The sequence below is a fragment of the Balaenoptera physalus genome, assembly GCF_965194825.1.
Source record: "Balaenoptera physalus genome assembly, chromosome: 2".
Lineage (NCBI taxonomy): Eukaryota > Metazoa > Chordata > Mammalia > Artiodactyla > Balaenopteridae > Balaenoptera > Balaenoptera physalus.
In genome coordinates, this window is record NC_138883.1 from 48,908,748 (window position 1) to 48,931,909 (window position 23,162).

General features: G+C 38.1%; 2 long non-coding RNA genes across 3 annotated transcripts in view; one reads left to right on the plus strand and one right to left on the minus strand.

Annotated features, from left to right (window-relative positions):
- The window catches only part of LOC309654458, a 595,613-nt gene that overhangs the window by 256,329 nt on the left and 316,122 nt on the right, over window positions 1-23,162 (plus strand). The gene's annotated exons all lie outside the window — the stretch shown is intronic.
- Window positions 965-23,162, minus strand: part of LOC309654448 — a 173,888-nt gene continuing 151,690 nt past the window's right edge. Inside the window, exons 4-5 of one of the 2 annotated variants that reach the window (XR_014260246.1) lie at window positions 20,447-20,519; window positions 965-19,746 (exon numbers count right to left, since the gene is read on the minus strand). This is a non-coding gene — a long non-coding RNA (uncharacterized lncRNA). The other variant, XR_014260247.1, reaches the window with a different exon arrangement.

A 23,162-nucleotide genomic window follows, 5' to 3' on the forward strand; every position in this document is an offset into this window, starting at 1 on the left:
GAGACAAGGAAGCAGAGGACCTAAGAAAGGACACCACCCCAGATCAGACTGATGCTAACAGAAGCCAGCTTTAAAATTGCCCTGCTCTTTTGATCCAAACATAAATGTATAAAGCTAGCTGTTATTGGTTGAAAGTATGCCTGTGTGCCTTGTTTGCATGGCGAAAGAAATTCCGTTTTGTGTTCACAGCTGAAGCTTCCTTGGAATAGTTGTCTTATTCACAGCTTTTACATTTTGGGAACCATGACATTAGAACTGAATATTAGGAACGGTAATCTTTTTGCCTTTCCACAATTGAAAATACATTCGGAGCTTATTTCAGATAAAGCAGAACAGTTTCTAAGCCTATTGCACTCATGCTTTAAAGTCATGACTCCCGTTATAGGAAGGAGGTCAAGAACCATGTTCCAATGACTACCTTTTAAATTAGCTGTATTTAATTAACAGACTAAATTTAAATTTTTGTTTAGTAGTTGATTACAATGTTGGCGTTTAAAAAGTGGAGGATTATACTTTTTCTCTCATTTTTGTCTTTAATATGCATTCAGAATGAGTGCATATTGAACAGTAGTTGTTAAGGTTTTAAATTAACTTGATGTGAGACAAGTGAGAAATATAATACTGTCTTGGAAAACAGTTCCTAAATCTGATTTTTTTTCAGGCTTCATGCATAAAAATCTAGCAGATAAAGAATAACATATTGTTAGACTGTACAACATCGCTGCAATATGAGATGAATAGGTAACCCAAGGAGCAAAATATTTTAAATATGATATCACTTATATGTGGACTCTAAAAAAACCCCAAACTCATAGATATAGAGGACAGATTGGTCAGTTGCCAGAGGAAGGGGTGAGTGGGAGTGGTCAAAATGGGTGAAGGTGTTCAAAAGGTACAGACTTTCAGCTATAAGGTAAATAAGTACTGGGGATGTAACATACAGCATGGTGACTAAAGTTTAAAACAACGTATTGTATATTTGAAAGTTGCTTAGAGGGTAGATCTTGAAAGTTAACACACATGCACACAGAATTTGTAACTATATGAGGTGATAGATGTTAACTTGTATTGTGGTAATCACTTCACCATCTATATGTATATCAAACCTTCATGCTGTATACCTGAAACAAATAAAATGTTATATGTCAATTATATCTCAACAAACCTGGAAAAATGGTAAATTTTATGTTATATATCTTTTACCACAATAAAACATCATATTATCACTCCTACTAATGAAAAGAAGCTACAATTACATTGAAAAAAGAAAGAAATCAATAAACCTCTCAGGATATATAAGGCAAAAAAATAAAAAATTTTAAAAAACACCTTTTTTAAAACATGCATTTAAGATTGGGTTTATTGTCTAGAATTTGATTATAGCAAAACTTACTGTATGAATTTTTTTAATTATAATGATCATGTTAACAGTATGAATACCATGATAAACATAGACTCTTAACATGATACACTTTGTAAACTAAGTACTTTATTTATTTATTTATTTATTTATTTATTTATTTATTTAGGCCACACCACGTGACATGTGGGATCTTAGTTCCCGGACTAGGGATTGAACCCCTGCTCGCTGCGTTGGAAGCACGGAGTCTTAACCACTGGACCACCAGGGAAGTCCCAACTAAGTACTTTAAAACTCTTAAAAATCAGTTTTATAAACCCCTGAAACATAAAATTCGGAAAGGATTGCTTTGGAAAGCAACGCATAATCCACTCAAGATGGAAATGGAACTGAGAAAGGATGGGTTGTTTTAGATGTTTCTTATCACAGGAAATGTTTTTCTGTGCTTATTACAATAAAGAATGAAGTTTTGTAGGTAAAGTTATATTTTATTATTCTTTTTGATGTTGAGATATAGATTTATTTTCATTGGTATGATGAGATGTTTTCCTAAATATGAGACATTGCCCATCAAGTGAAACATTATCCTAAAACACATCTTAAACTAATACTTTCTCCATAACATATAAATATTAACATAACTGTATGTTTTTGCTTTAGTTTTATCAGGAAGAAGTTATTCGTGCCATGAATGTATTTATTGAGTACGCCCTTACACCAAGCACAGGGTGAGACTGTGGGATTCAGACCTAAAAATAGACTCTTGGAGTAGTTTGAGGGAACAGGTGAGCAGGTAAACAGTTACAATATACTTTTTACTGCTTGCTATGGTAGAGATATGTAGGAGGAGTAATGGGAAGGCCTAGAACCTTCAGGGAGGGCTTCAGACATACCCTGTCAACTGAGATGGGAAGGATGAAGGACAGTTTGGGAACAAGTTGGTTGAGGTGGTGGTTCTCAAACTTGGCAGCATATTGCAACCACCTGGGGACTTTAAAAAGAACTCCTGATGCCTGTGTACCAGGCATATGATTTAATTGGTCTGGGATGTGACCTGGGCTTGGGAGTGTTTTCAAAATCCCCAGATTATTCTAAGTGGAGACACATGTGGGAACCATGGGTTAGGGTATCTTAGGAAGAGAGCGCAGAATGAGCAGGTGCACGGAGACATGGTTTTAAAGGACAATGGCCGTAGCCTCATTTTGGAATTGAAGAGGCTTAAGCTTTGGTGGGTGATAGTTACACACTTTTATGGAAGAAACACAGTTGTATAGAAAACTAAGAGATGTGAACTGCTATAATTTACATTCCTTTATAAGTATTGATATTTTCCAAACACCAGAATAGTATGTTAAGAATTAAGATGAGTTCAGTATGTTAGAAGAAAAAAGCTTAGTTATTTTTCATCTTTTAAACATAATTCAAGGGAATTTGGGACTTACCGTATGTTTTAATGCTGAAATATAAATTCTAGTCAAAGGGAGAAGCCAGTAATTTGACATATTAGCTTTTAAAGAATACTTTCCCTAAATTAAATACTGTTCATCATTCTGGCTGAAGGTCATAGTAAAGAAATTAGGTTCCTTTTTCTTTTTGGTAATTACTGAAGTTCATTGAAAAAGCAAAACAAAATGCATTTTAAAGCAAAATAAATTTAAGTAAGTCCTACTCTAAGGTCTTAAATGTCCCTTTAGCTAATGTATATCACTTTGAAAGAAAAAAAGAATCACTTGTGGAAACAAATAGTGCAGTGATGTAGTCCTGGTTTTCACTGACTAAAACTCCAAGTGCCCTTTTTATTATTCTCAGCTAGTATACAAATTGTGTTCTGTAAAATAAAAACACCAAAAGATATTTTAATTCTCAAGGAAAGGCAGGAGAATTGATTAACAGTCATTTAATCCAGCTGTCTCATTATTATGTACCAGGAATAGAAAGAATTACATTTGACCCCTGAACAACACAAGTTAGAACTGCACAGATCCACTTATATGTGGTTTTTTTCAATAGTTAATACTACAGTACTACAGGATCCGCTATTGGTTGGATCTGCAGATATGGAACTGCAGATACAGAGAAACCACACATATGGAGGAACTGAGGGTATATGTGTATATGTGGAGGGCCAACTATAAATTATACTTGGATCTTTGACTGCACAGAGGGTTGCTACCCCTAAATCCCACCCCGCACCCCTCGGTTGTTCAAGGGTCAATTGTATCTTGCAGAGACAGCACAGCATTGGGATTAATATTATGTACCTCTTAACTCAGGAAGATTTACCTTTACCCAATTTAGAGATGCAAACTTGAAAAAGTCTGCATTCATTAAATTCTGTTCTCTTGGCCATCAAATTTTGAGACACTGTTTTTAAATAGGTTAACTTGATTATCCTGGGACAAAGTCTGGTTTTAATACAGTATATAAAAGTTTACAGGAGATACATTTGAAGAGCTTCTTTCTTTCTATTCCGTTATGGTTTTAGTTTCACCACAAACACCACATTCCAATTCCCTGAGGGCTTGAATTCTTGATACTCCAGACAAAAGCTTCCAGAAGACCGGGGGCGGGCAGGCCAGGCCCTTTACTCTTGAGGAGAGGCCGTTCTAAGTGGTACAGCGGAGGTATTAGGTACACAAGGTAGGAGAGCCCAGCACAGAGAATTGCACTGAGGTCTTGGAATTAAGTGTGAAAAGAGCACTGCTGCCTTATGCATGGGCTTCACATTCTAGAGAAGACTGAGGACAGGTAGAAGGGCCCTCATACCAAAAAATGTCTAGTAGAAGGGACAAGACAAGGGGTAGACTGCCTACAGTATAAAACCTCCTGATGTATGCCGCTTGTGTGTTTATACAATGGGCCTTTAAGGTCCCAGAGCAGTTTTTCGGTCCGATTCCTTGATTACTCTCCGAAAAGCTGACAGAAAACATTCCTACCCCCCAGAGATGGAAGGCAATGCCCTCCACTCCCCACTGGGGGAGACAGATGAGAAAGGAAAGGAAGTAGGACTCTGGTGATAGACTGGTTACTCTTGAGTTATGCCTCGGGCACACTCTGATGATCTTTATCTGGGATAGTATTCTAGGTGGCGTCACTTTGAAACACAAATGATAACAGTACAGATGTCACTGAAATTCTCTTCCATATTTAAATGCCATCTTATCGATTTGTGCCTGAGGCACATGAAACATACTGAACTAGAACGGGGGAGGTATGAATGTCCATCTTCCCAAATGAATACAGACTTACAGCCTGGCTGATTCTGGCTTTCTTGAGGGAAAGTCCATTTATGAAGAAGGTTTAAAATCTGTCCAGTCTGTTTTAATTTGGTTACCTTGAGTAGATTGTAGGCATAATGAACATGCTCTTAAACTTGATTTTAGTTGCTTAAAAAAGAATGATGGATAAAAGTACAAATAAGATGTGCTTTCTCTGGAATTTCACTGAGGCTAAAGAACTCTGTTGGTGGGGCCTCCAAGAGACAGCCCTACCCATCTGCAGTGGTTGGGATTTTGGTTATAACACAAGGTCCTGGCATGCTGGTTATTATTAACTGGTAGGATAAAAGGGAAAAAGTATTTGTGAACACCCACATTAGATCGATGTTTCCCTTTCACCTGATCCTAGTTTAGAAACAAAACCTACATTCACTCTTGTTTGGCTTGCCTATGGAACCTAATGCCAAAAAAATCTTAAGAAATTCTTCTGCAGGCAAAGCAGTGGTTCCATTTTTCTTTTTCAAGGGTAGCCTAATATATCATTGTGTTAGCCTAAACAGAATTCTTATGCTCTAGTTCTTTGAAGAAGGGACACTGGTAATTAGACTATGGAGTTGGAATTAGGAATCATGGATTTGAGATTGTTCTCAAAGGATCTCAGACCCTGAAGTTTAGTTTTGACAGGCCAGGAGAATAAAGTGCTGGTTGGTAGCACTCTTAACTAGATCTTGCTTTGAAGGTAAGACCATTCGGGGTTGGGGGGGCGGGAATAGGCTTTCTTAAACTTGCTTTCTGTTAAAAACTTTTAATAAAGTATTTGTGATTCATATATCATAAGCCAAATATTCTATGTGATTTCTGGAGCAGAAAAACAGAATCAGCAAATTAATGACTTTCTCTTCTGCCAATAGTTCTATATTGGATAATAATTTTTGTCACTTTCACCCCAATTTCTTAAAAAATAATGGGGATATATACCTACTACATGATAATTTTATATACGTACAGATTTAATATACAAATGAATATAAAATAATTTATTATCACATCACTTAGTTTTTTGGTAGCATTTTCACAATCTGAAATTATTTATGAATATGTTCACTTGTTTGTCAACTGTCTCTCCATTTAGAATATAAGCTTCATGTAAGCACAGATCTAACCTCTCTGACTGCTGTGGCCCCAGCATCTAGAACAGTGTCTGGTACATATTTGTTGAATGAATGAATCGCATAAACTGTGTGTAGGGAGGGTATGTATGTATGTGTGTGTGTGTGTGTGTGTGTGTGTGTGTGTGTGCTGCGTGCGCGCGCAAGCGCACACAGCTGCTTTGAGAGTGAGGTGGAGAAAAAGAGAGAAGGCACTGAGATGAGAATGGGAGAGGATTAACATTTGCTGAGATGGTTCTTGGACAGATATCCCAGGTAATGATGAGAAAGAATCAATCCCTTAAGAAGACTTTCAGTTGATTTGAATGGGACATCATACATCAGCCAGTTTACCTAATGTTTATATTTAAAGTATAAACATATGGTATAATTATCAATGTTCTATCTCTACTGATATTCCTTGATGTGTACTTTATTTCTGTGTGAGCCTTCCCCCTGACTTTAACTACTCACACTACAGCCTTTTGAGATAGCAAGAAGAACGTTAGAGGGATTTTAATAGAGCAGTTAATCAATTATTGAATTCCTTGCCAACAAAACATTTTGATGAGATACCCTTGGGAACAGAGTGGTTTGAGTTGATCAAGAGGAAACGAAGTGGCCTTGCTTCCATTCCTTGCTGGATTCCCCCACCTCCATGTGAAGTTTAACTGGACCTTGTGTCATCTGGAGCTGCTCCATCTCTGAACACTGGAAACTGCTCTGTCCACCACATCCTGCCCTTCCACCTCTCCCACCAGAGCTGTTGTTTGACCTTGAGACTTTCAGTCACCAACCCGCACCCACCCCCCAGTTCCTTCAGTTTATTAGCTGTTTTGGGCTTCCCTTCTTAACCTTTGAGTTTAATGCCTGGGCTTGCCATTTTGAATATATCCTCCCCTTAGTCTCAACGTCCCATATCTCTTTGACCTTCTAATGCAGCTTTCTTAACAATCCCCAAATTCAGGTCAACTCAATCATCAATGTTCTTGCATTTTGCTTTAAAGTCACTGAGGAAGATTAAGGAAAATCGAATACATGAGTCAATTAGTCATATCACCAAGACAACACTTGCGTCAGTGGAGGGCTCACAGATGTTTGGTCAACTTTTTACTCATTCCTGGTTGGCTTCCTTTTCCTTTCACCACAATGATCGTTCAGATTTTTATGGCTCTCAAGTCCCTCATCCTTCTCTGAAACACTGCCACTCTCAAGGGTTGATCTAGCTTGACCCTTGGCTGGTCACTGGTCTAAGAGGTTTATAAGTATTACCTCATTGAACCCTCATGACAGCCTTTTGACAGAGGAACTGTCATTATCCCTGGTTTACAGATGCCCAGGATCTTAAAGAAAACAAGTGGTTGTGCCTGGATCTGAACTCAGGAAATCTGTCCAAGCTCATGCTTTCTCCCTGAACTGCCTTGCTTCTGGTGCAGAGTTGATCAGGCATCTTCTCACTAGGGCTTTAGTCCTCTCCACTTCCAAGCTTCCATGTATCTTCCTCTTAGGCCATTCTCTCCTGACTCTTCTCAGTCAATTTCCTCCTACCAAAGCTCTGTATCCCCAGTCCCCCCAGCTGCTTGAGGGCCTTCTCCATCATTCGTTTATTCACTTAGCAAATTCTTATTAAGTACCTATTGTGTACCAGGTGTTGGGGACACAGAGGTAAACGAGACCTAATCTCCCATCCTGTAGTTAAATTTCAATTATCCACTCTCCCTCTTAAATATCCAATATCTGACCCTCTCCTAGACCCTTCTTTCCACCTACAGAATGTTGAAGTCACTGTATATTTCACACTACATCTAGCACCAATCGTGACAAGGCAGCACGTATGTGTTAGACAGGTAGATGAACAATTCCAGGTAAAGTCATCAAGGTTTGGAAGTTTGTTCTTAGTCCTCTTTCTGAAAAGTGGTCCACTTGAGGTGATCTGAGCAGACCTGGGAAGGTTCTGAAAACCAACCTTTTGTATGTATGTATGTACGTTATGTATGTATTTCTGTGGCCGCACCGCATGGCATGTGGGATCTTAGTTCCCTGACCGGGGATGGAACCTGTGCCCCCTGCGGTGGAAAATGCAGAGTGTTAACTGCTGGACTGCCAGGGAAGTCCAACCTTTTGTCATAATTGACTGACTAGTTGCACTTTAGCTGAAAGTATTCCCACAAAGTTAACCTCAGACTGGTACCTATACAAGAATAGGTACAAGTTTAAGCCCTGTATTCTGCAATTGTGGAAAGAAAGATACAAGGTCTTATTATAGGAATTTCAGCATTTTTAAGGGGAGAGATGTATATTTTTGAGATAAGGCACTTTTCAAACCCCTATTTTGCCACTTCTAATCTGGTGGTTCTCAACCAGTATATGACTTTTGCCCCTCCAGAAACATTTGGCAGTGTCTGGAGACATGTTTAGTTGTCACAGTGCAGTGGGGCATGCGTGGTGAGATGGGTGATACTACTGGTATTTCGTGGGTAGAGGCTAGGGATGCTGCTAAACGTCCTACAGTGTAGGGTACCTCATGATAAAGAATTATTGCCCCTAGTTGAGAACCGCTGATCTAAAGGGTGAACTTGACTGGAACATTTAGGTGCCCTGTGAGTTGGGATGAGGGGAGGTTCCCATCTAGGGATGCTGGCTGAGCCTACTGAAGGTCTGTTGAAAAGAGTTGCTGGAGGTGAGGGATCATTTGGGACCGAAAGAGTGAGGTATTTAGGCTCCGTTTCTCCATCTACTCTCCTAACTTTACCTGGATCTCTTTCTCAGCCCCAAGACTTGATACACATTTTATGTCTTCCTGTATCACCTTTATAAGTATACAGTGATTTTTAAGAGGGAAAGAAAATAGGATAATCTTTTTATCTGACGAAAGTCTTGTTTGCATTAGCATAATTTCTATCTCTGGCTATAAAATTTCTAAGGTGGTAGAACACATCCTCTTTGTCAGCTGAGGTATGGCAAGATTTATCTCAATTCATATTAAATGATAGTGATAGAGAAGAAAAAATTTGGAAACGCTGAAGCTTTTCACTTCAGTGAAGAATCAACTTACTGAACTAAAATTAGTCTTAAGGAAAAGTTACATTAATAAAGTATAAACTTTATAATTTAACAAGACCTGACTAGTTATTAGTTCTCACAATGAATAATAATCGTAATTACTTAAATAATTTGCTAAATTTTATTTTAAAATAGTGTGATAGAAATGTACTTAATAGATTAAATATTAAAAATTGTTTTGAACAAATAGCTATTGACAAATACTACATAGAAATGAACTTTGAAAGGATTATTAGGGCTATCAAAAATTATTTGCATAAATCATATTGATCACATTCATATTGACTACAGCCACTTCCTTGTCTCTATATTTCCTTCCATTATTCTTCATATCACTAGCATTTTAAAATAAAGAATATATATGTATACATTCAAATATATTCAAATTCTCATGAAAGCAAAACCCAAGAAAAATAGCTTTAAAAAGACATCAGTAAGTACCTTTTACAAATATTGCCCGATTTCCACTTAGACTTATTAGCTGATTTATTTTAGATAGTGGTTTCCAAACCCATAAGTGTATCAGAACCATTTAAGAACTAGTGACAGGGCTGGGAATCTCAAAAAAAAGCAACAAACTCTCCAGATGATTCTGACACTCATTTGTGACCAGTTGCTCTGTTAATACCGATGCTAAAGTAAGATTTAAATGAAGAGGCCAGATTAAAGATACTTTTGAAATGTTTCATTTGAAAGCCCCAAAATACTTTAGGTAATGTTACTCCACCAATTCATTTTATCCAATGAATAAAAATGTGTGTTGGTGGGGAGGTAATGTGTTAGTAATCTTTTTGTCACAATAAGGACATTGATGTCAGTGCATCCAATTCAAATTCACAAAGGGTTGCCTAGTTTTAATTTTCTGTGATGTGAACGGAGTAACTAAAACTGTGATCATTAATTTGGTCAATCGGAAGCTGCTGACCTTAAACAAATAGACTGCCGATTATTTCTCCAGCAAAAATGGGCTTACTCAGGACCAGCAAAGAATTGCAGTTTGGGGTCTGCACCCATGGGGAGCCACTTTCAAGTCCCACACAACAGGGAGAGGAGATCTCTTTCAAAAAGGGGAAAAGGAAGTTGGGAGGGTTATAGTAAACAGAGTCCACTGGAGGAATTGAGAGTTCAAAGTATAGTGGCTTTTCATTGGCTGAGTCTCTCATTGGCTGAGCTCTTGCCAGGCAAGAAGAGGAAGTCTTTCTTCTTCCTTTTGAGCTCTGCTATCGTTGTAGGGCATTTTAACCCAACTCTAGTTCAACTGAGGTTTCTGTTTATTAATTTTTACAAAGTCATTCAACTAAAGATAAAGCAATAGAGACTACCAGTCTTAGTGAATAATGTGAATAACATGAATAACGCATCTCCAGAAACATCACAATAACATTAAGTCCCCAGAAACTTCCTCATGAATCTAATAGCATGTAAATGAATCACAGTCTTAACTAACATTTCTGTAAATATGCTGCAGGGCAGCTCTGAGAATATAGACTGAACAGAATATATAAGCATCCCAGTTTTTATTTCTTCCCATTTCATAGCTTTGCTCTTTTAATGCTGCCTGATAAACATCTATATATTTCATGCCCACTGCACTGACCCACTCAGGGCTTTGGAAGGTGACCGACACCTCATGGATAATAAGTGCAAGCCTGCATGGATAGATACTATTTTGTTCTATGAATGACGAATGACTTCAAAAGAGTGGTTTCCAGGAATAAAATAAAATGACAGTTGATGGTTTATTATTTACTGTGTTGCAGGTACTGTGGCAAGGGTTTTAAATTTATTATCTCATTTAATCATAGCAGTCACCCCCTGAGATAGGTACCATCACAGTTCCTACTTCACAAATAAGGAAACCAGGGCACAGACAACATACCCAAATACAAAATGCCCCTTAGTATTGGAGTTTGTAAATAATTTTTTTAAAGCAAAATGGAAAAGTCACAGTTTGCATTTGCATTCAATACAATTTTTAAAACCTGACACTAGAGTGTCCACTTTTTAGCAAAGTGTTTGATTTTTCAGACAGCAAGCTATGGTATCAGAAAACTTTGAGAAATACCCAAGATCTGTGCCCACTCAAACGTGTGCAAACCCAGATTTGAGACAGGAAGGGCTGGGGACAAAATTCTCAGCCCTGCTGCCAGTGGACAGATCTATTTTTAAATAATTATAGAGAATTAAATGAATTTATAAAGAATTATATATCATTTGACAAGAAGGTGTCAATAGGGCAGTGCCTGATGGCACCCCTTCCACCCTAACAGCTTAAGTTTGCCTGGGTTTTAAATTGATAAGCTGAAGGAAGAATGACAAAGCTCTCAGGTAAGTTGCCGTTGCCTCTGCATTCTATCTGCAGCCTAGCTTTTTTCCCCTTCGGGTTTCCAGTTACTTCATCTGAGCCACACACACAACATAAAGGAGAGAGTTGGACAGTTCAGGGTCCACGTAGGGAACTGATGGCAGTCCCTGGAATCACCTTTGCCTTTCGTTCCTATGGTTTTGTTTATCACGGCTAGAGCCGAGCTGTAAAATGTAGCACGCGACAGGAGCATCCTCTGTCAGCTGTGGCTCCCAGAGTGACCGTCAGCCCAGCCCTGACGGTCTCTAGGGGGAATGTGAACAATGCAGAACCACCCACAGCTGGAGGCTCCCAGTCTGAATGGGGTGGTCGGGACCGAATTACTGTTCCCACTGATGTTGAGGATGAAGATCGGGCACCGTGCTATCCTATCTCACTCCAAACCCATGGAAAGAATTTGGCAAACGTTCCATTTCTTAAACCAGAGATTTCCCCATTACTCTTCGCCAACTTGGAGAACTAAAAGTCCTTGAGTTTCAGGAAAAGCCAGGCATTAAAACCTTTTGAGAGATCTGGGGAGAGATGAGTTAAATTGGAATGATTTTTTTTTAAATGGTTTTAGATGGATTTATGGATTACCTTCCCGAAGATATAAAGATATCAACTTGTCTTGTGAATTTAATCTTTAGCCTCAGTTTTTGAGATTGCCCCCATTATTTGTAATTCCTACTTCAAACTAAAATCCCTCTAGCTTTGTGACTTATGCTAATTAACAAGGAAAAAATGTTTTCCCTGTTCTCCATTCCCTTGAAGCTTGTTTTTAGATACAGGGCACTGCAAGTGTGTGCGGTTGGGCAAAATGTTATTGCTAATTGTACTGTTCTGGCTGATTACATGCCATTTGCTTGATGTCAGTTTTTTCCCCAAGCAACTACTTCCAGCCAGTGGTATCACTCTTATGTATTATGCTTCCAAAAAAAAATTGCAAAAATACGTTTCTAAAATAAAGGAATGACACATACATTTAACATCATTCATTAACATACGAAATGGGGGCTCATCAGTTGTAGGGTAAAACCAGTTTTCAAAGGATTTTGATTTAATGGTTGTGAATTCAAATGTTTATTCTTCCCCTTAAATAGGAGACATAGTCATATAAATTTCCTGTCAGTTATTTTAAAGGAAAACAAACATTTATTTTTTAAAATGTAAAATACAATTACTGTTTACTTAAAATGTTTATGAATGTGAGAAAATAGTTCAAAATGAATATGGCCTTTTCTTCCCTATGGTGCCTCCATCTTTTCATTCCCAGCCCTCTTGGGGAACAGGGTCTCTCCTCTTCCCCCTCAGGTCATCCCTCTCATTGTGCCAAATCAGGACAGAGAAACAACCACGCCAGGACCCATGGGACATGAGCACAGTCCCCTGTAATAATGAGAGACCTTCCAGAGGTCACATCCCACATTCTGGCCTTTTCCCTTTCGATTTTATCTTCAAATTGGACCTTACGTATAAATAAGTGACATTTGAACAGCATTTTGCAGCATTTAAACCACAGGCATTATCTCATGGGCCTTGCAAAAACAGGACAGGGACTTCCTGAACCATCATTTTCAACACAAGTCAGCATTTCACATGGCAACTTCTGTAGAGCTGCCCAGAATGGGCCAATAGCACACAGCTAGACAGATGGTTAACTTTAGGCAAATTTGATGACTTGACTAAAGCGATTTAGTTGGTTGCAGAGTGGAACAGAACTCTAGGGTAGGAGTGGCCAGGAGCAGACAGGCTATGATCCCTGCCTGCCTTCTTCACTTATTCTGCAGATGTAAATGTAAATAGCTCAGAGCGAAGGGGTAGGTACACACCAAATGAACTCTTTTATTGTGTTCTTTAGTAGGAAAAAACAGTTGTTTCCTAGATAAAGGATATTTGGGAAAAGACCAACTGTAGCTGCTTTATTGAGTGATTACTACATGTCAGGCATTCTCCTAAGTGCTTTGCAAGTATTGTTTTTCATTTAATTCTTATGCCTCCCACAAACCTGTGAAGTAGATAGCATTTTTTTTCTTTTTGTAATCACTTAAAAGAGATGAGGTAATTGAGTCATGGAGAAGTCCCTTGTCCTAAGATCTTTTCTCCCCAGCTTTGAGATATAATTGACATATAACATTGTGTAAGTTTAAGGTGTACAGTGTGATGATTTGATACACATATATATTGCGAAATGACTACCACAATAAGATTAGGTAAGATTGGGTAGCACATCTATCCTTGGCTAAGTTCTAAAGTTAGGATTCAGTCCTAAACAATCTGATTGCCGAGAGCAGTCCTTAACAGCTAAATGTACTGCCTTGTGATAAAATTTACTTAAAATATTAAAGGAAATGAGAGCATTTTAAATTGTTTTCTGAATATATTTTTTTGAAAATCGAAAAACCAAGAGGCTTTACTTATATGCCAATGATTTTGTTTGCCAGTACCTGGGCTCAAGTAATTCAGAATGGCTCTGGGTCCATACACTGGACCATGCCAGACTCTGCCTACTCAGTACTGGAAAAGACCTGAAGCTTCATACCAAGCACTGCTCAGGAGTCTCTGGGAGAAGAATTGGAAAATAGAATTTCAGAGCTGGAAAGAAACTTATAGATAGTTTAATCTCACCTTTTCATTTTATAAATGAGAATATTGAAGCTCAGAGAGATTACGTGACTTTACCAGGTTATACATCGCTAACTAGTAGCAGAGCCAGGATTTGAGCCTGGGCTTTTTGTCTGCATTCTTTCAGTTACACTAAGCTGCCGCCAAATCCGTGAGATAGAATTTTCCATTTCCTTTTCCAGTGTTTCAGGAAATGTCAAAAGCTAATATCCATTATTTAAATACATTTATCTAAATTTATTTTTGCCTCGATTATATACATTGGTAAATGAAAATGTGTTTGGATTTCCCAAGAGTACTTGAATTTCATGAGTGTTACATTTCCTACAAAGGGGCCAGGCTCAGCAATTTAATTTTCATGGGCTAAGAGCTCTGATTAAAAGCCTTTACCTTGACAAATAATTGGTTTTGAGAGTAGGGGCTGGAGATAATTCAGAGACATGATGAGCATTCATTCATTTACTCAGACATGTATTGCATGCCTATTATGTTTTAGGCACTGTGCTAGCTATAGGTCATACAAATATAATTACGACCTAACTTCTTCCCCTTTAGGAATCATTTTCCCCTTTCTTTCCTATTAGCAAAGGATCTGATATAATCTTGCTGCTCTTAAATTAGGTTGATGTTTCCCAAGGTGTATTAAGGGTACTCCTTGTGGTACGCCACATGATTTTAGATGGTAACAGACAAGCATTTAAAAAGAACAGTTATGAGTCCATTTCAGTGTAATATTTTAGAAAAATGAAAATAGCTCACAAACCCATATTCAATGGATGTAATGGCTTAGAACATGGCTAATTATGCTGGTGACTACTTTCTGCAGACCGTATGCACCACAGCATGACGCTCAGGCCCGTTATGTAAACCTTCTGCCATAACATTTAGAAAGTACGACAATGTGGTTTTTTGAAAGTACAGCTGATATGGATTAATAGCATGGATTCTGCAGGTACTGAATTTCTGTGTTCATCACTGTGTTCTTTTAAAAGATACATCAAAATGTCACCTCTGAGGGTTGACAGTCGTTTAGCATGTGAAGTATAATACATAACTTTATTAAGCTGATCACTCATAGTGGCCGTTCTCTCTAAGGAAATTATTTTTAGGTAAATGTGTTAGAAATTGATTAGGGTTATTATTTATACTATTTGCTTTAAAATGTTTTATTTGTAAAATACATTACTTTTTTATTATAACTTTACGGTTACCTTCTAATTACGGCAAATAATTATTCACTTTTTTATTTTTAATTCAAAGATGTGCAACTGTGTTCATATTACAAACAGTAAACACTAAAGCTAATCAGTAAAAACGTCATGTTAAGCTCGTTTAATGAGATGGTTTTTAGTAAGCATCTGTAGCCTCACCCTACATATTTGGGTGATAGGCTTTCTCCTATATTAAAACTACCTTACACACCTACATCACTGCCAAGTACTGGGCTGTGAAGGATGGGGCAACGTGCAAAGGCTATAACAGTCCGGAGGAAGCTAGCAACTCAGCTTTCCTAAAAAACCCTGATACTACATACGATTAAAAAAGAAAGAGAGCGAGAGAGAGGAGGAGGGAAACAACAGCGGACTTTCAGGCCCAATCTTCAGAGAGTTTGATTTAGTAGATCCGGGGCTGATAAATCTTCATTAAAAAAAAACACTGTTCATCATCAAAAAATTCAGACTGACAGAAAAATATTGTAAACAAAAATCCCCATATATCCCATTATTTAGATTGAACAGTTATTAATATTTTGCCATATTTGCTTCCTCTATTTTTTGAAATTTTGTTTCTTTGGTTGTTTGTTTTTTGGCTGCCCCACATGGCTTGCAGGATCTTTGTTCCCTGACCAGGGATCGAAACCGAGCCCCTCGGCAGTGAACACGCGGAGTCCTAGCCACTGGACTGCCAGGGAATTCCCTGAATTATTTTTAAGCAAATCCTAAACATCATGATATTTCACACTAAACACTTGAGTGTATGTCCTTAGATAACCAGATACAATTATCTGGTTACACAGCTAATAATAATTCCTTAGCCTCCAAACTTTCCACTTATTCCCAAAATATCTTCTTATAGTTGGCTTGTTAGAATCCAGGTTCAAACAAGTTCCATGCACTGCATGTAGTTATTACACAAGTTAGTGTTTGTTTGTTTGTTTGTTTTAATGAAGAATTCCCCTTTCACGTGAAACCACCATTAATCAGTGTCTCAATCAGGCTGGCTCTCTAGGCTTTTAGAAGATAATTCAGATTTAGAAAGCGTCATAGATATCATTCCTCTTTCAACATCTTTCTGTGCTCTATGGGTTTACCAATCTGGGTCCTGGTTGGAGATATTAGACAGAAGATGGGTGAAATGGAGAGTTGCCTGGATATGTGAACTTTGGGTAGGACAAGAAAATATACTCCTAAAGCAATTGCAAATTTTCTGTGTCATCTTTCCCCAAAATGTTTCACGAAATGTTTCTGTGATTAAAAGTTTTTCTTTTCAAGCAGCTCAGAAAATCCCCCTCTAGCATAGCCCTCTTGAAAGCTGATAACGCACATTTAATATATTAAACTCTTTTTGGTGTTACACAAATTTCACTCCGTGTTTCCCAAATGTATCTGATTATGGAGTTGGGGTTGTTTTTCCCCACCACAGATCACCTGTTAACATGTTTTAGAACATAGTTTGGGAAGTTTGCATTGATCTATTGTACTATTATTACTGCTTTTATTAGGTACACCAATAAACATTTGTTCTGGCAAAGCACCTTGTAATCACTTTTGCTAGTTTTTCACCTCACTCTGAGATCCTGTGGTGTAAACTGGTATTTTTATTCCCATTCAAAAATAAGAGCTATTAAGTACGTAATATGAGCTGAGTAACAAGTTTGCTGCCAGAGTCAGGATTTAATTTAAAGCCCTAAAATTTGAAGACTTAATTGGCAAAAATCCAAATAGTCCCCAAATACTAGAGTTTGTGTTGGTTGTTAGAGAAAAAGTAATTTCACAGAATATTACTCATATTCTCATCTCTCATCCCCTGTCCCTCTTACCACGTTCCCAACCTAAGCATGAACAACCCCTAACTTGATGCCCTGAGGACTAGAAAAACTAAAGGGAGACAGTGTTATTTCCCCTGAAACTAGGCATCCTAAAGATGAGTTACCACTTTTTCTTTCATGATGACCATATAAACATTTATGGAAAAAAATGGAGTAAGAGACACATATATCAAATATTCCTAAAGACAGAGATTAAGGAGGCCTTCACTGTGGAATCTGTCAATGTGTTTCTTTGAGACAGCTCCTGCAAGTAACCTCTTCTAAATGCTCCACCCTATTTCTCTACTGCTATGACCGCCACCTCTCAGGGATGCCAGGTGATGGTGGGTGGTGATGACATCAGCAAAGGTTCCGCTTACCCGCGGGAAGCAGAACTGTTACTCAAAAAATGTACCAGGTTAATTCTGGAACTTCTCAGTTTCTCACCCTGGGTGGTAAAAATGTCTCTGCGGTTTTTCTCTGCACTATCTGGGCAAGTGCTCAGAAGGAACAATCTTTTTTCAGCTGGGAGAAAATCAAATAATCAGGAATACCACTCCTCCCCATCCTTCCTGAAGCTTCGAGTTTGATTCCTAGTCCCCAGGGTGTGAACTTTGTATATGCATAGGCACCAAAGTGTGGAAATAATAGAAGCCCTGCACCACAAGCTAATTGTTGGCTGTATAATTTAGACCATTGTAAATCTCACTGTTATATTTTCTCACTAGTTAACATTTACATGACCTTTTTTCTCCCTGTTTCTTAGAATTTTCCTCCCTTATTTATTTCTTCTCAGTTGGCATACTGAAATAAAATTGGCTTAGAACTACTTGACCTGGGCTTGAATCCCAGCTTTACTTGCTGTGTGACCTTACACAATCTACCTAACCTCTCTGAGCTTTCACTTCTTCACCCGTGAGATAGTGATCATAAAATTATATCAAAGATTATGAAAATTTCATGATGTGAAAAATATGAAAACGCTTATCTCATTTCCAGTGTTTGGGCAGTTGACAAATGTTGAGTTCTCTGCTTTCTTCTCTTCTCCTCTGCTTGCATTATTTATCACCCAATCTCACCATTTGGGGAAGAAAATAAAGAATAAATGACTTCCCTGAATTTGTTTGTTTGCTTGTTTTCTTTGAAATAACACCATGGGCTATGAGAGGGTTATCCTAAAGGGACCTGCTTCAATTTGCTGGAGCAGAGGAGTTGTATAGGAGAAGCAGCTGGCCCACTGGCCCGGGGGAGAAGACAGTCAGTGCTGAGCCTCCGCCCCTGCCCACATAAAGTGCTAGGTGTGTGTGTATGTGTTTGAACTTATTCTACTTGTTTGGCCAAAACAAGAAATAGCAAATAAGCATTCCTTTTATGTTTGTACAGACATCAAAGGGTCTGTTTCAAGTTGGTAAATGACCTCTGGTCATTTTAGGATGCTTATGATCCTACTGAATGGGTATAATTAAAAAGACAGAAAATAGTAAGTGTTGACAATGATGTGGAGAAACTGGAACCCTCTTACATTGCTGGTGGGAATGTAAAATATTTTTTCACTTTGAAAAATCATTTGGCAGTTTCTTAAGAAGTTAAACCTCACCAGTAATTTTGCTCTTAGGAATCAACCCAAGAGAAATGAAAACATATATTTACACGAAGACATATATATGAATGTTCATAGCAGCATTATTTATAATAGCAAAAGACTGGAAACAATTCAAATGTCTATCAATTGTGCATGGACAATGGAATACTATTCAGCACTAAAAAGGAACAAACTACTGAAGCTTGCTACAAACAAGGATAACACTCAAAAACATTACACTAAGTGAAAGAAGCCAGGGGCAAAGGACATACTGGATGCTTTTGTGCACATGCCTAGAAAAGGCAAATATATAGGGACAGATTTGGTGGTCACCTAGTGTTAGGGGTGGAAATAAGGATTAATTGAAAACAAGCATAAGAGATCTTTTGGGGATGTTGGAAATGTTCTCAAACTGGATTGTGGCGATGATTACACAATTCTATGAATTTATTAAAAAGTCATTACATTGTACATTTAAAATAGATGATATATCAATTATACTTCAATAAAGCTGTTTAAAAAGAATGCTTATTGTTATGCAATTCATGAAATGATCTCCTTATCAAAAGTAACATTCAGAGATTGTGGAGAATATGATAATCAGGGTGTATTCTTAGAAATAGGGACACATCTGTCTTCCAGCTCACGTATTCATTATTCTCTGATTCTAACAGTAAACAATCCCAGTGCTCTAACTTTCCAACTGGGTAAGCTGTGAGCAGAGGAGGGAAGCAGGACTGGGTGATGTCAGCCACAGAAGAGAAGGTGCAGAGGGCAGATAAGCAGACCGGAACTACTTCTGTACATTGATGTCAGGAATGGGGGTGGTAGCACACACCTGCATGGCCTGATCTTTGGCAAACCAGCTCCCAGTATGCGCATCCTGCCACTTCCTATCTTGGCCAGCAGTCTCTCTTTGCCCCACCCTATCCCACTCCTGCTTTTCGATTTCCAACTTCCTCTGAGCTGTGCTTCTCCACCTATTAGTCCCTCAGTCATCTGCGCACCAGGGTGTCCTATCTGGCTAGATCCTCTGAACTGTCTTAACCCCTGTATGTAACAGTCCAAACCAAGGAAAACCCTATCTTCCAATTATTATTTTTCGGTTACTTATCAAACTTCTTTCTAGGTCTCATCCACAAACATATACCTAAGAAGCTAAGATTATTAATTTGCAATTTACATTATTGAAGAAGTGAATGTGGGTGAGAATCTCAAAAAATAGTGAAGTTTGACTAGTTCAGGACTTGATAATTTAATAATTCTCCCTTTTACTTCATCCAGTTCCAGTATTTCACGGGAAAATTATCACGAGGGAGCAGTGTTACGCAGATGAAAGTGATGCACTCCTAATCTTGATGGTTGTAATTCTACAGGCCTATGAAAAATAATCAGGCATATAAAAAATTTCTACAGGTATATAAAAGAAATCAGAAATTGTGTGAATTTCACACAGAAAATATGAGATAATTTGGCATACAGTACTTATTTAAAGTGGAAGCCTATTTAAATCTACTTAAAATTAAAAATGCCCTCCCAAACCTATCTGCCAATTGAATAGTTTGGATTTTGAATTATATGGCTTTTTTTTTTTCCATAAGAAGCTTAGAGTACTCTACAAATAATAGCTAATAATTATTGAATTATTGTGATGTTCTACGCACCTTATTTAATCTTCATAATGACCCTATGAGATAGGGACAATAATTATCCCAATTTTACAAATGAGGAAAGTAAGACATAAAGAGGTTCTCTGCTCAAAGTGGCCGTTGATAGGTAGTACAACCAAGATTCAAGTACAGGTCTTTCCGACTCCAAAGCCAGAGTCCTCAGTCACTACATTATACATCTAAGTAGACCTCATGATAATATCTTGTAAAAATTGTCACCCTCATTTTTACAAACAGAGACACCACAAGGGGCCAAGGACATATGACTCACTCAAGAATAGGCATCAAGTCGGTTCTCTATAGATTTCTGTCCTTGAGCCATGCGGACCTCCTCTTCAGTGTTTTATAAATTGTTCACCAGGTTGTAAGACTCTCCTGAACAGGGCTCTCTTCTTTTAGGGTACTCACCTGACTTTCAGCTATAGGTTCTCCAGACAGCCAGAACATTTCAGACTTCATTTGCTGAAAATCACTGGAGTGGCTGAAAATAAAAGGACCATTTGTGTTCAGGTTACCAGGTCATTAGAACTAATTAAGTAGCAACTTTGGTTTACATTCAATGCAAAAGATTTTGGCATCCATTCCACTGAGGAAAAGACAGGAGATTATGGATCAAGAACGTTATCACACGGTGGATATATGCACACATTTTAAGTAATTAAAACTAGTCATTTGACTAAAGGTAAATCATTGCATCTCAAATTCCTTTAAAATCTCCCTTTGGTGTGTTTCAGAATTGTTTATCTTCTTAATCTGACATCAGGCAAGAGTAGCAGAGAAGACTGACAAATCCTGAGAACAGAGTGAATGATTTGCAGAGGAATATGCTTTAAAACCTTTCATTGTGAAGATGTGACTCCTGCTATATTCACTGCAGAAAACCCCAGTTCTGAGTCTGATGCTGATAAGTAAAAAAAATATTCACACAGCCTGTAACATGCTGTAACCTTTTCCATTTTCCCTACCGACTTCTCTGATCATGAGTTCAAACAATATTACTCAATAATTTTTATTTTCCCTCAGTAAGAGAAATCTCAAAACTCTTTCATCTGTTTGGCAAACGAATACAAAATAGAATCCTTATTTTCCAGATCTTGGTACATAACCAATAACAGCTTCCATTTATTGAGAGCCTACTATATAGAAGGCACTGTACTTGGCATTTCACAGTATTTCTAATCCAGACAACTTGGCAAGTTAGGTCTTCTTATTCCTGTTTACAGGGGAAAAAAAGAAAAAAAACAGAACCGAGGGAGATTAAAAAATTCTGTCTGACTCAAAATTCATGTGCTTTCCATCATGCTTTCTCATTCTTCATCAAGCCTCGGAGTACCACTAAGGATTAGACGATTTGGGGGGCTGCTTGAACAACCATTTATAAGTTGCCTATTTAATGCCTACCAAGTGTAGGAAATGAGAATCCTCCAAAGTAAGACATGGACCTTGTTCTCCAGAAGCTCACAATTCAGTAAAGAGAGGAGAAGAGAATGAAATTCTAAGAAGAATGATTCAGACAGTAAGTGCTAGAGGAATTTAGAGAGGGACCCAGTTATGAGCTGATGAGAATAGCGGGGAGCCTCCTCGAATGACGTGAGGCCTCGCTGAACCTGATAGAAGACACAGTTTGGATGAGCAGAGAAGAGAGGCAAGAGCATCCTTGGAACTAGGAATGAGCATGCCGAATTCCAGAACAGTAAGGACACCTACCCAGTTGGTGTGATGGGGCTTGTGCCAGGGAGCAAAAAGACTCAAACGCTAGAGTGATTTATCCTACGGCAGTTCATTATGACACTAAAGAAGTTACGTCCGGGTCCAGGGAATAGTTATCCGGGTACTGCGTCCTGTCATGGGTAGAGCTTTGTCTACTTTTTGCCATCATTCAGGGAAAAAAGAAAAAAAAAAGTAAGGGGAATCCCAGAAAGGTCATGGGACAAATATGGGTTTAGAAATCAGAATTTCTGGGTTCTGTTTTCAGTTTCAGTCATTTCTTCTCTGAAAATGCAACAGTAGAAATTACTGAACCTCTTCTGAATTAGTTTCTGCTAAATGGGAAAAAAATATATCACCACCTCTCCCAACACAGACAAATTCATCCCATTCTAAATATGCAGATTGTTGGACGTATGATACCAAGTGTTTCAAGTACCGATTTTGGTAATGAAAGTGCCCCCAAACTGCCCTGCTTCACTCCCATATCCCTATACCTATTTCACAGCTCATACTATGCTGGAGACACGGTGGGCAGTAAATGACGTGGTTTTAAAATTACAACAGTGTTGGCATCTTTTAGTGAAACAGGAGAAATAGCTTTAACTGTCTTTATAGTCTTCAAGCATAGTTTCTAGATACAATGTAATTATTGTCATTACGATTTTCCTACTACCTGGACAACCTGAAAACTTTCCAATGTGTGTAATTACACAGTTTTTAATTTGTGCAAGATTGGGGTGAGCAATTCTGTTAGTGAGTTTTAACAAAGCAAGTTAGGCTTCCAGACAAATTTTCCCAAGCTCCCTTGGCTCTAATTTGGACTTTAAAAATTCATTTTACTAACTTGCTGAGCATAAAATATTTGGTGCTGATGTTTAGCTATCTCAGTGCTGCAGTTTAGAAGGGCAAGTGAAAAACATCCCTCGGGGCTCTTGAGGCTGGACAGAAGCAGCTTCGGACTCTGCTCGCATTCACTGGCTAAGCTGTGCCTAGCAGAGGCTGTTTTAAAAATACAGAGCAATGGGAGAGACATATATTCCATCGTGGGATAATACACCATACACACTCACCCTACAAATCCATCTTGCTTTTAGGAGGCCAAGAATATTAAAAGCCAGGAAAGAGAGTCCAATTTACCCTTTTATATATCACTCAAAGTCTCCCAGACTGTTTAAATTTTCTTTTATCCAAATCTGTGAATATTTTGCCCATACGGTGTTCCCAAAAAGGGCTACAGTCTCTTAAGTTGGGAAACATCAAAATAAGGTTCATAGGAAATTCTTTGAATCTATTTCCAGAGTCACTAAATCACAGTTCATGCCTTATGAATGATCTACAATACCTTCTTGCTTTCATTCATTTGCTCATTTATTCAACATTTATTGACTGTCTACTACAACTATAGTAAACACAG